Below are 12,531 nucleotides of genomic sequence, written 5' to 3' on the forward strand. Positions count from 1 at the left end.
GATTCTGCTAATTTTCATGTCTTTCCCATATTCAAGTTTATGCAAATGAGTTTACATGACAAAACAGTATAGAAAGGTTATTAAATATAATATTAGGACAATTCGAAAACTGAATTTTTTTATGCAGCCCTCCTAAGCAGTGAGAAAAGAGTTAGCTGGCATCCAAAAAAATAATTGTGTCACCCTAATGATAATGATCTAGCTACACAGGTCCCCCACCCAAGCCGTCCAACTTAAATAAAACATCTTTGAGGCTTACTGGCACTCAGTCAGATGAGAGCTGGATTTGAATGTCTCATAGTGCACAAGGCTGCCATTGTAGGGTATGCTGACTGTATCTGTTTTATGGATAGGTTATTGGTTAGCACATACCTGGCTTTTGGCATACAGACTTTGTGTAATTGTCTGTTTATTATATGTTATAGGTAATGAAATTGCCAGCGCAGTATGTGCGTATTACATTACTAATTTTCACAATCACAAATACTTGAATTTGCGAATATGTGGCCCAAAATTCACAAAAATATCACAAATTCGAATACTGCCTATGCTGCTCATCACTGTTGCTGAGTACTGGATATTTTCTTTTTGACACATTTAGAATACATCTCGGTTAAAATAGATACCCTATCAGTATGCTGCTCTCTCCCTATCTGCTCTAAAACTTAGACTGGGTTCATTATTTATTTTGCCGTTCTATAACAGATCTCAGACAAAAAAGGCTAAAACGGGTGCAAAATGTGCATAACTGAGGATAACTGATGCTTAAAATACAGGATCTGTTTTTATTTTGGTTCATTTTTCTGTTCCTCTGGTGGATCAGAAGAAAGGAAAAATAAACAGTGATGTGAACCTAGCCTTAACCAAAGAATGTTTGAAGCCTTTTTTACTGCAATATACAGATTCCCCATACATCCCTGGATCCGATGAAAGCTGTAATGGCACCGGACGGGGTTACAAGCAAAGTGTACTTGACTTGCATGCTGACCTGCATTCCCTGGATTTTATGTGGCTGTCATGGCCCATGAAAAGGTAGGAACAAGAGTTAGGGACCACTCAATTGAGACGACCTTGACGCGGTGAGTGGCTTACTATGCTTTGGCCAAAATATAAACCAATGTCTCATCCAGCATGGAGGGCAGAGTGCTGGATGCAGTGTGCGATCACATTTGCATTTTCCGTTAATATACAGATTCCCCATACAGTAGATGCCAGGTAATGGAGGCAGACTGAAAACCATAATAGGCTTATGGGCATTCATGGTTGCATTAGTCACAATGTAACGTGAGTAAAAAATAATACAAAATTAAAATCACCAGACCATGCTCTGTACCACCTCAAAAAGTAATGGAAAATTGACTGGTGGAACCCCCCCCCCCCCCCCCCCATTTATCTTAGGAATGAGTGCTGAGGTTCCTTCATAGTTTCTCCCTTCACAGCACCACTATCAACTAGATACTTTGCAAGTAACTACAAGACAGTCTCATTCACTGTTATATGCCAGGGTCCTAGACATCAGACTCCCATCAATCAGAAAATGATGACTTTATCCTAGCAATATGCTATAATTCTATGAATTTTTTTTTTGAGATATCCTAGTGATATACCATAACATTTGTAAATGGGACTACCCCTTCAAGCAAATACAGATTTTGGGAGTCTGTTTAATTGTTTATTTATCTTTAGGCTGTAAGTATAAATTTGGGTCTTTTGTATCTACAAATATCAGTTATTAAGACTATCAGCTTATAGCTTCCTTAATCAAGACCTGAACTGTTGCTTGTGGGTCAATACAATTGAATCCTTCCTACAAATTATTTGATTATTGATCAGCATATTTGTTGTAGCTCAGCGATCAATCAGTATTACAGGAATTAATCTGTTGCTTTGGCAGATGCCTAATATGTTTGCTTCTATTATAGGTTTATGAAAAGCCAATTAGCCTAGTTGTGTTTCCTTCAACCTTTGATATTTTGTTGTGGGAAAATTGATTACAATGTTTATGTCTGCGAAAAATACATTGGACATTACCTTAAGGGAAAAACGAGAAAATAATTTGAAAACTGTCTTTCATTGCTTCCTTTTTTTGTGCTTCAAGGGTAAAAAACCTTACTAGGCAAGAAAGAAGCCAGCCATAAATCTGTCCTAGTAATAAAAACTAGATTATCTCCAAATCATATAGTTTTACTATTCATAAAGTTCCTCTATAGGGACTTCCATAGTACAAATACGGCAAGTGAAGACTTTGCATTATACTTTGAAGTCCTACGACTACGGCAGCAATTACTTCCTGAATGTGCTGAACAAAAAGTTAGAATTGTGCTAAATTCACATACTGTATTATTCCCCTCTGATGCAACCATTAGAATACTGTATGAATGTACTATTTTCTTTTCCCTTGGGGCAAATTATTTAAAACTATTTTACTATAAGACAATTGCATTATATCTTCGTGTTTTGCATGTGACATGTGCAGTGTCACTCAAAAATTTCACTGATTGAAAAAAAATGTATTACTTCACTGTTAAAGATTAAATAAAGCCAACACAGAAATTAGATACAGTGAATAGAAAGGATTTACATTTTAACACATGTAATGAGGTAAGTTGTTAAAGAAAGCAGAAGCTGGGATTTCAAAATGACTCATGTACCTATTTGAAAAGTTTATTTTGTTTTGGCTAATTTAATGGATTGCATTTAGTTTTCGTGCCCATGGCAGGCTATTATAATTGTCAATCTGTGACGAGGTACAGGAAAGAGCATGAAACCAATAAAACCATAAAACCAATTTTAACTGGAACTACTGTATGTTTTAGCCTCAGCAAATTCCTGAATTAACAACAATACAACTGCCTCACCTTTCCTTCACCCACTTATGCCACTTATTGTAGTACTTTTTTTGCTAAATACAGGGGTATTCCCCAATAGTAGCTGTGATTCAGCACTGGAGTGAGATAGAAAATTTACTAGAGCCTTCATCCAGTGTCTCTCTTCTTATAGACTTCTATGGGCAGTATGTAACCTGATCCCTCAGAGGGCTAATAATCTAACTAATGTCTAGATGGATGTTAGCAGTGAATTGAGAATGAATGATTAGTGCAAAAGGCAGAAGTGGCCCATGACTGAAGAAATTGGAATTTTCCAAGAAGGTATATTAAACAGTTTCTTATATTTGCATGTACTATTGATTTATGTAAATTTGTTGAAACATCAGTGCCTATTTAACCATTTTAGGAAATAGTAATTCTGATGCTTTAATGTCCACAGCAAAATTTAACCTTATTTTATACTTGGGGGGAGGGGGGTTGGTTGCACTCTGGGTGGGGGAAAGACAACTAAAATGGGAAAACATGCCATTGTCCTTTTTCCTTACATAATCACTTTAACAAAAAAAAAATTTTATAGCACAATACTGTATACTCCTGTTATTTTCAGGTGTATACAGTATCAATGCAAAATATATGTACTGTACTTTGGCCAACAAACAATACATAGTTGCTATGATGGATATATATATATATATTTATATATATATATATATATATCCCAAAAATAAGGCAGCACTCCAAATCAAGGTGAAAGGTGATGACCCAATTTATTCCCAGGCAACGTTTTAGCCCACTCAATGAGGCCTTTGTCAAGCAAAGCAATAGTGTCACACATCAATATATATATACCCAAAATTGATCACATGATACATAAGTGAATAATTCAGCACATGGTACATCAAAACAATTGGTCACATGATTAATACACAAAATCTATAATTCTAAAAAGTGCAAAATAAATTAATGATTGTACATAAAAACTAAAGGGACCAATGTGATTTTGAACAACAATATCTAAAAAGGACACATCCTTAAAATATTGATCTGCGAGTAGCTATAAAATAATAAAGGGCTAGTGCTTTGTGCTAGTTAAGGGTTAAAAAGATTTAGTCTAGCTAGTTAACACACAGCTGACCTGTATTTCATAATTACATATCTCAAAACCAGCATACCATCGGTGGTTCAGTGTGTCCGCATGTAGTCGGCGTTCTCCTGTGCAGACCACGCAAGCGCGGGGCCGGACAGTCAACCATACCCCCCTCGGGCGTGAGCGCCACTCCTCCCAGCCACCACCCACGTGACCGGGGACGTGCTGATGGAGAGCATCGCCTGTATATGTCCAATAGATCCACTATTTCCTTTATACTACCAGTGTTTGCTTGGTTTTTTTCAGTAATTATAATCAAATGGTCCCACTGATGCCCTGTATTTATTACACGATCGCTATTTTATGCCTGTATGTAAATAAATGACAGGGTTACCATGGTGATTACGCATTCCCCTGGTGATGATTGGCCGAGGTGGGGTCACATGGTCCGCCCCTCTCTCCCTTTGTTGCGGGCGACGTGATCTTCGTCAGCACGTCCCCGGTCACGTGAGTGGTAGCTGGGAGGGGTACCGTTTGTGCCCGAGGGGGGTGGGGTTGACTGTCCGGCCCCGCACTTGTACGGTCTGCACAGGGCAACGCAGACTACATGCGGACACACTGAACCACCAATGGTATGCTGGTTTTGAAATATGTATTTATGAAATACAGGTCAGCTGTGTGTGTTAACTAGCTAGACTAAATCTTTTTAACCCCTCATTAGCACAAAGCACTTGCACTTTATTATTTTATATGTGTATAGTTGTGCCTGCGCTGTCGCTGAATAGTTACCCCTATATGCACAAGGCAGATAGGGCCGCTGCTGAGTACCTAGATGGATATCGGCTGCTCCGATCCAATAAAACAAGCAAAGGATAAATAAATAAATATTTGGTACCAGCGCTGGGAAAAAAAGTGGATGATTTATAAAAAGTTCCGTTATACTGATAGACGGTTACCTTATTCTGGTAGGATGATGACTGGATGTCAGGTATAGTGTACGGCGGGTATTCAATCCAACGATGTTGTGGAGAAACTCGCAGTGCTTCTTGCTCTACCTCAAAGCACGTGCACCGCCCCGGCCGGTGGCTGCCGTGCGCGCGAAGGAGCTGTGTTGGTATGGGATTCCGGAGCGTATAGTGTGACGTCACAACGGTCCTACGGAGAGATCCAGAGACCAAAAAGCGATCCTACGCGTTTCGAAGCCTACGGGCTTCTTCGTCAGCCTATAAAAGAACCCGATCTGGCAGCCATTTTACATTCTGTGTTTTGCCAGTGTAGGGAGAGGTTGCTTTGTGGAGCAGGGACAGGATGTTAGGGACACCAAACGCTAGCTAATAGGGCCACAAAAGTCTTTTTAAGGACTGGTATAGGTGTGCTATCGATAGGTGTGATATACTAAGGGGTTTGATATACTTATAATATACTTTCTAACAAAGAAAGTATCTTATAGTGCAGGCATGCTCAACCTGCGGCCCTCCAGCTGTTGTAAAACTACAACTCCCACAATGCCCTGCTGTAGGCTGATAGCTGTAGGAAGTTCGGGCCATGCTGGGAGTTGTAGTTTTGCAACAGCTTGAGGGCCACAGTTTGAGCATGCCTGTTATAGTGCATTTGTATTGTGCAGCAGTTGTGTGTGGCTCTGCTGCGATACCCCAGCTATATAGAGGGACAAGCGCTATTGGAACAACTATTTGCAACGGGTGTGATATACCTGTTGCCCCAAAAAAAGCGAATTGAGGGGTGTGATATACCTTCTTCCACAAAATACTGATTGAGGGCTGCGATATACCTGTTACCCTAAATAAACAGGGTGGTGTGATATAACTGTTGTGGCAAAAAAAATTATTGAGGGGTGTGATATACAGTTGCAAGAAAAAGTATGTGAACTCTTTGGAATGATATGGATTTCTGCACAAATTGGTCATAAAATGTGATCTGATCTTCATCTAAGTCACAACAATAGACAATCACAGTGTGCTTAAACTAATAACACACAAAGAATTAAATGTTACCATGTTTTTATTAAACACACCATGTAAACATTCACAGTGCAGGTGGAAAAAGTATGTGAACCCTTGGATTTAATAACTGGTTGAACCTCCTTTGGCAGCAACAACTTCAACCAAACGTTTCCTGTAGTTGCAGATCAGACGTGCACAACGGTCAGGAGTAATTCTTGACCATTCCTCTTTACAGAACGGTTTCAGTTCAGCAATATTCTTGGCATGTCTGGTGTGAATTGCTTTCTTGAGGTTATGCCACAGCATCTCAATCGGGTTGAGGTCAGGACTCTGAATGGGCCACTCCAGAAGGCGTATTTTCTTCTGTTTAAGCCATTCTGTTGTTGATTTACTTCTATCCTTTGGGTCGTTGTCCTGTTGCAACACCCATCTTCTGTTGAACCATGTTTACATGGTGTGTTCAATAAAAACATGGTAACATTAAATTCTTTGTGTGTTATTAGTTTAAGCAGACTGTGATTGTCTATTGTTGTGACTTAGATGAAGATCCGATCACATTTTATGACCAGTTTGTGCAGAAATCCATATCATTCCAAAGGGTTCACATACTTTTTCTTGCAACTGTATCTGCTTCCACAAAATACTGATTAAGGGGTTCGATATACCTGTTTCCACCAATTATTGATTGAGGCCTGCGATATACCTGCTTCCACAAATACTGCTCTTCACTAGGGACTTAGGCACAGGGTCATTTTGAAAATGACAGGCAGAGGAAGAGGCAGGCCGTACTGCAGGGGTGGCAGGGGTCGGGCAGGTGCACCAGGCCGGAGCCTAAGTGGGAAGTTGCAGAAGGTGTGTGCGATTACTTCAAAGGGCGCACCAGAGTTGGTTGAGTGTCTCACTCAGCATTTGGCTTCTGCACCCTCCACATCCTCTGCATCTGCACCCTCCTCACTCTCTGCTGTGTACACCCCCAAATACACCACCACCACCATAGCCCCTCCACTCGAGTTAGAGGAATAATTTTCCCATCCATTCCCAAACCTTACCGATGCGCAGCCATTCTTGACATCAGATAAGGAAGAGGAGGTAGCAAGGGCCACCACCCAGCGGTCTGACGACAGTACCCAGATCAGCCCAAGGAGGGAGGTCCCCGCTGTTTCTGACTACTCCGAGATCTCAAACGTAAGTGGTGGTGAAGGTGACGATGATAACGTGTCGATGGACGTCGCGTGTCTGCCCACAAGAGAGGAAGAGGAGAGGAGTTCAGAGGGAGAGACAGAGCAGCAGAGAGGGAGGAGAAGGAGGAGAAGCAGGCAGAGCTTGCAGGGCACAGGAGGCAAAAAGCAGATTGCAAATGTATCTGGAGCGAGCCATCCACCATGCACTGTCACTTGCGCTCCCAGGACGCCGGCACATGGCTCTGCAGTGTGGGCTTTTTTTTGACATGTCAGCTGCTGACAATAGTGCTGCCATCTGCAGCCTGTGCTTTCAATGCATAAGTCGTGGTAAGCCCAACACTCACCTAGGGACGACCCCCTTAACCCCTTAAGGACTCAGCCCTATTTCACCTTAAGGACTTGGCCATTTTTTGCAAATCTGACCAGTGTCACTTTAAGTGCTCATAACTTTAAAACACTTTGACTTACCCAGGCCGTTCTGAGATTGTTTTTTTGTCACATATTGTACTTCATGACACTGCTAAAATTGGGTCAAAAAAGTGAATTTTTTTGCATAAAAAATAATTTTTTTACCAAAAATTTAGAAAAATTAGCAAATTTCAAAGTTTCAGTTTCTCTACCTCTGTATTACATAGTAATACCCCCAAAAATTGTGATGACGTTACATTCCCCATATGTCTACTTCATGTTTGTAGCATTTTGGGAATGATATTTTATTTTTTGGGGATGTTACAAGGCTTAGAAGTTTAGAAGCAAATTTTGAAATTTTTCAGAAATCTTCAAAATCCCACTTTTTATGGACCAGTTCAAGTTTGAAGTCATATTGTGAGGCTTAGATAATAGAAACCTCCCAAAACCCCATTCTAGAAACTACACCCCTCAAGGTATTCAAAACAGTTTTTTCAAACTGTATTAACCCTTTAGGTCTTCCACAAGAGTTAATGGCAGATTGAGAAACAATTTTGAAATTTCTATTTTTTGGAAAATTTTCCAATATAATCAATTTTTTCCAGGAGTAAAACAAGGGTTAACTGCCAAACAAAACTCAAAATGGGTTGCCCTGATTCTGTAGTTTGCAGAAACACCCCATATGTGGTCGTAAACTACTGTTTGGCCAAACGGGAGCCAATAGAAGGAGGGGAACACCATATGGGTTTTGGAAGGCAGATTTTGCAGGACTGGTTTTGTTTATACCATGTCCCATTTGAAGCCCCCAGTTGCACCCCTAGAATAGAAATTTCAAAAAAGTTACTCCATCTAAGAAAGTACACCCCTCAAGGTATTCAAAACTGGGTTTACAAACTTTGTTAACCCTTTAAGTGTTCCACAAGAGTTATTGGCAGATGGAGAAACAATTTCGAAATTTCTATTTTTTGGAAAATTTTCCAATATAATCAATTTTTTCCAGGAGTAAAACAGGGGTTAACTGCCAAACAAAACTCAAAATGGGTTGCCCTGATTCTGTTGTTTGCAAAAACACCCCATATGTGGTCGTAAACTACTGTTTGGCAAAATGGGAGCACATAGAAGGAGGGGAACACCATATGGGTTTTGGAAGGCAGATTTTGCAGGACTGGTTTGTTTATACCATGTTCCATTTGAAGCCCCCTGTTGCACCCCTAGAATAGAAATTTCAAAAAAGTGACTCCATCTAAGAAAGTACACCCCTCAAGGTATTCAAAACTGGGTTTACAAACTTTGTTAACCCTTTAGGTGTTCCACAAGAGTTATTGGCAGATGGAGAAACAATTTCGAAATTTCTATTTTTTGGAAAATTTTCCAATATAATCAATTTTTTCCAGGAGTAAAACAAGGGTTAACTGCCAAACAAAACTCTAAATGGGTTGCCCTGATTCTGTAGTTTGCAAAAACACCCCATATGTGGTCGTAAACTACTGTTTGGCCAAACGGGAGCACATAGAAGGAGGGGAACACCATATGGGTTTTGGAAGGCAGATTTTGCAGGACTGGTTTTGTTTATACCATGTCCCATTTGAAGCCCCCTGTTGCACCCCTAGAATAGAAATTTCAAAAAAGTGACTCCATCTAAGAAAGTACACCCCTCAAGGTATTCAAAACTGGGTTTACAAACTTTTTTAACCCTTTAGGTGTTCCACAAGAGTTAATGGCAGAAACTATTTAGAAATTTCTATTTTTTGGAAAATTTTCCATTTTAACCCTTACTTTATTACTGAAAAAAAATGGGTTAACAGCCAAACAAAACTCAAAATGGGTTGCCCTGATTCTGTAGTTTGCAGAAACACCCCATATGTTGTCGTAAACTACTATTTGGCTAAACGGCAGGACATAGAAGAAGGGGAACGTCATATGGTTTTTGGAAGGCAGATTTTGCTGGACTGGTTTATTTACACCATGTACCCTTTCAAGCCCCCTGATGCACCCCTAGAGTAGAAACTCCATAAAAGTGACCCCATCTAGGAAACTACGGGATAAGGTGGTTGTTGTTTTGGGACTATTTTAAATCTAAAATTGTTTCTACATTCGCTATTTAGTTTTGTGGAACACCTAAAAGGTTAACATAGTTTGTAAAGTAACTTTTGAATACCTTGAGGGGTGTAGTTTCTTAGATGGGGTCACTTTTTTGGAGTTTCTAGTCTAGGCTACATCAGGGGGGCTTCTAATGGGACATGGTGTCAAAAAAAAAACTGTCCATTAAAATCTGCCTTCCAGAAACCGTATGGAGTTCCCTTTGTTCTATGCCCTGCCGTGCGGCTATATAGCCATTTACGACCACATATGGGGTGTTTCTGCAAACTACAGAATCAGGGCCATAAATATTGAGTTTTGTTTGGCTGTTAACCCTTGCTTTATTACCGGCAAAAAGGATTCAAATGAAAATTTTGCCCAAAAATGGGTGTTTTGGCACCGTTTTTATTTTATATTTTTAACACCGTTCATTCGAGGCGTTTGGTCAAAAGTTATTTTTATAGCGACGACTTTTACGCACGCGACGATGCCCAATATGTATGGCTCTCAGACTTTGGAGACACTAAGCAGGCATCCTAAAAACTGCGGCCCTCCAGATGTTGTAAAACTACAATTCCCACCATGCCCTGCTGATGGCTGTAGGTTGTCTGGGCATGCTGGGAGTTATAGTTTTACAACATCTGGAGGGCCGCAGTTTGAGGATGCCTGCTCTACAACTAATATTTTTTTGGGGAAAAAAAATTGTTTCTGTGTCTCCAAAGTCTGAGAGCCATAGTTTTTTATGTTCTCTAGTGGACTGTTGGGGATTATAAAAATTTAGTACTCCATGGAAGTGTGATACTCCCTGAAGCAATCGATAACGCAGAGGCCCGGATGATCGGGGCACGTGTCACACTAAGTGGTGGTGTCCTTCCGTATCCCCCTCTTGTGACACACTCTGCATCTTTTTTGGGTTCGTCCCTTCTTTCCAGTATGGGGGACCACACCTGCAAAGTGTTGGCCAGGGACGATCCGGGCGCCTCCAATTCCCAAGGTACTCCGGCCTGCTCTTTCCCGGTCCGAAAAGATCAGGTCTTTGAGGACTGCCTCATAGAACTGGAGGAATGTCCCTGTGCTGCCAGCGCTTCGGGATAGTACAAAAGAGTTGTACATGGCAACCTGTACCAAGTAGACCGCAACTTTTTTGTACCATGCCCGGGTTTTGCGCATGGCATTATATGGCTTGAGGACTTGATCAGAGAGATCAACTCCTCCCATATACCGATTGTAGTCAACGATACAATCGGGCTTGAGGACCGTTGCCGCGGTACCTCGCACAGGGACAGAGGTGGTACTGTTACCGTGGATTGTGGACAGCATAAGGACATCCCTCTTGTCCTTATATCTGACCAGCAACAGGTTTCCACTGGTAAGTGCACGGGTCTCACCCCTGGGGATAGGTACCTGGAGGGGGTAGGCAGGGAGGCCGCGTTGATTTTTCCGCACGGTCCCACAAGCGAACGTGGATCTGGCGGCAAGGGACCTGAACAAGGGAATGCTGGTATAAAAGTTGTCCACGTACAAGTGGTAACCGTTATCCAGCAGTGGGTATATAAGGTCCCACACGAGTTTCCCGCTAACACCCAGAGTGGGGGGACATTCTTGGGGTTAAATACGGGAATCTCGCCCCTCGTACACACGAAATTTGTAAGTGTACCCTGAGGTACTCTCACAAATTTTGTGAAGCTTCACGCCATACCTCGCCCGCTTTGTGGGAATATATTGGCGGAAACTGAGTCTCCCCTTGAACGCAATGAGAGACTCATCAACCGCGACCTCCCTTCCAGGTACGTAGGCCAGTTCAAATTTGGCCCCAAAGTGATCGATGACTGGCCGTATCTTATACAGCCGGTCATAGGCAGGATCACCTCGGGGTGAACATGCTGCATTATCTGAATAATGCAGACATTTCCGGATGGCCTCAAACCGGGGACGTGTCATGGCCATACTGTACAGTGGGGTCTGGTATAGGACGTCCCCACTCCAGTATTGCCTGACACTGGGTTTTTGGACTGGACCCATATGCAGCACGAGGCCCCAAAATGTCCTTATCTCGGCTGCACTGACCGGCGTCCAGCCACCGGGTCTAGCCAAAAATGAGCCTGGGTTTTGAGCGACGAACTGTTGGGCGTACAGATTTGTCTGCTCCACCATCAGATTCACCAGTGGGTTACTGAAAAAAAAACTAAAATAGTCAATTTCAGTAAACCCCACTGTGGGAATCCGGATTCCAAGATTGCCAGCAAAATCCGGAATCTCAGGCTCAAAGTCCACTGGGGGACACCAGCTAAGTTCATCGGCAGGGGGCTCCGGTGGACTTATTTGGTGGGCCGGGAAACCAGTACGAACCACAGGGCGGCTCGTACTAGGGTGGGCCACAGGATCCCTAGCATGGGGGGCTGGTGGTGGTGGAGGGCTGGTGGGGGGGGGGGCAAGTGGCAGGGGGGGTCTGGGGTCTGATAGATGGATCAAAGAAAGTTTAGTGTAAAATTTTTATTTTTTTTTCCTAACTAACTTTTCCCTTCTTTCCCTTCCTAACGGTGCCTCTCCCTCACTGACCCTAACCTACCTGGGTGGCGATGGGTGCAGGAGGGTGATGGATGGCGATTAGGGGGACGCAGGAGCTGGTGCTGAACGGTGCTGCACGGTCAGGGTGCTGGACAGGAAGAGGAGGGGAGAGAGGAGCGCAGAAAGTTTGAATCTCGCGCCTCTCTCCCCTGCACCAATCAGCACCCTGGACAGCAGTGTTCAGCACCAGGGCCAGCACCGCCTCTCCAAATCCTCGGACTGCGATAGGTGGTGTATAATTACGCCACCGATCGCAGTCTTTTTCCGGTACATCGGGTCACAGGACACCCGAATGGACTGGAAACGCAGAAAACCGCAGATCTGAATTGACCTGCGGTTTTCTGCGATCGTCGATATGGGGGGGTCAAATGACCCCCCCCCTGCATTGTTACGGGATGCCGGCTGAATGATTTCAGCCG

Source organism: Bufo bufo, chromosome 5, assembly GCF_905171765.1.
Source record: "Bufo bufo chromosome 5, aBufBuf1.1, whole genome shotgun sequence".
In the NCBI taxonomy this organism is placed as follows: Eukaryota; Metazoa; Chordata; class Amphibia; order Anura; family Bufonidae; genus Bufo; species Bufo bufo.